Here is a 1907-nt window from a genome sequence, read left to right as displayed (position 1 = left end):
GGAAAAGTCGATCAAAGGCTATGAGTACATTTAGCTTCATTTGTAGCTTTGTAACTTTTGGCCAGTTGATGGCATTAATTTAGCTTCATTTGTAACTTTGTAACTTTTGGCCAGTTGGTGGCGTTAACTAAATGAATTGGCCTGATCTCAATGCTAGACTGAATTTTGTTCCAATTTGCAAAGGTACCACCTCACTTCTGGCGTGGCATCGTTGCGTTAGACCTTCTTAACATGTTAACAGCAAATGGTATAGAGAATAAAAAATCAATTTCTTGTTTACCGTCCATTTGAATATCACTTTCACTGTGGGAAAGATCACGCAAATAAAGAAATCCATTCTTGAACAGTAATAGACTTCATTTATCTCTCTTTTTCTGTGATAGGCCAGGCACAAACTAGCGCAGCACCACGGACAGGTAATTATACACCTTTGAATTAGAACCAGATCTGATTTTCTCACAACCTGTAAAACAGCCTAAAACATTTGATTGAACAGAGCAGACTTGAAGCACTGCAATCAATCGGACATGCCAACATCATCATCAAAACATAATGTTGTGTATTTGTGTGTTCGTTTTTTTCTGCAGCAACAGTGACATTAAACACGACTGCCTCACAGCCAGGAGTCGGAGGTAAAGACGATGGGGAGGATGAAACTCCATTATATTACCACTTAGTTATCTCATCAAAATTACAAACAAACAAGCAAAAAAACCTAATGACCTGTTCTATCTTTATATTGTTTGTGATTAATAGCTGTCAGGTTGGTGAATGGATCCAACCTCTGTTCTGGAAGAGTGGAGGTTCTCCACAATGGAATCTGGGGAACAGTGTGTGATGATCTGTGGGATTCAACAGACGCGGCAGTGGTGTGTAGAGAACTGGGCTGTGGGAATGTCATAGAGGCAAAGAGCTTTGCTTATTTTGGACAAGGTTCTGGACAAATATGGTTGGATGATGTTCAGTGCCGTGGGAATGAATCTACACTGAAAAACTGTTCATCAAGTGGATGGGGATCACATAACTGTGGTCACCAAGAAGATGCTGGAGTCATCTGCCAAGGTGAGTCAAACACATTTATACAACCGTTGTATAGCTATGATGTTGTACAGGACATTTTCTCGTTAGCAATACAACAGCATTTCATGATCCAAATAACATGGTCTAATTTAAAGTACCAATATATCATTAGAATATTTCTTTTTTTTTTTTTACGTTTCCAACGGGCACAACAAAGTTTTCCAATTATGTACCATTTATTCCTCAATTACAGGGCCAAGCTCATCAACATCCAGGGTTGCCAGGTTTTCACAACAAAACCCACCAAATCGCTACTCAAAACTAGCCCAAAACTAGCCCAATCGCGTTTTGGTGGGTAAAATACAAATTTTTTGGTGGGCTTCCTGGTAAAATTTGCATTCCAGGGGTTAAATATCACATTACTGGGGTCGCTTCAACCCGCGGCAACAATGTTAAATTAGCCAAATTCTGAGGGAAAACCACAGACCCAGGAACACTGCCAACAGCATGCACGCAGTACTGTTTAGTAGATTTGTTTAGTCATAGCACCCCCAGTGGTGACTTTAGGAAAAGTCGATCAAAGGCTATGAGTACATTTAGCTTCATTTGTAACTTTGTAACTTTTGGCCAGTTGGTGGCGTTAACTAAATGAATTGACCTGATCTCAATGCCAGACTGAATTTTGTTCCAATTTGCAAAGGTACCACCTCACTTCTGGCGTGGCATCATTGTGGTCGACTTTCTTAGCATGTTAACGGCAAATGGTATAGAGAATAAAAATTAATTTCTTGTTTACCGTCCGTTTGAATATCGCTTTCACTGTGGGAAAGATTGTGCAAATGAAGAAATCCATTCTTGAACTGTTATAGACTTCAGTTATCTCTCTT

General features: G+C 39.6%; 1 long non-coding RNA gene across 1 annotated transcript; it reads left to right on the top strand.

Annotated features, from left to right (window-relative positions):
* Positions 1-355: 355 nt before the first annotated feature.
* LOC107674892 (uncharacterized) lies at positions 356-1070 on the top strand. Its single transcript, XR_001632546.1, has 3 exons — positions 356-416; positions 588-632; positions 757-1070. It is a non-coding gene; the product is annotated as an uncharacterized LOC107674892 (long non-coding RNA).
* Positions 1071-1907: the final 837 nt, after the last annotated feature.

Source organism: Sinocyclocheilus anshuiensis, unplaced genomic scaffold, assembly GCF_001515605.1.
Source record: "Sinocyclocheilus anshuiensis isolate Anshui unplaced genomic scaffold, SAMN03320099.WGS_v1.1 scaffold1660, whole genome shotgun sequence".
Taxonomy (NCBI): domain Eukaryota; kingdom Metazoa; phylum Chordata; class Actinopteri; order Cypriniformes; family Cyprinidae; genus Sinocyclocheilus; species Sinocyclocheilus anshuiensis.
This window is presented reverse-complemented; position numbering and strand designations above follow the sequence as displayed.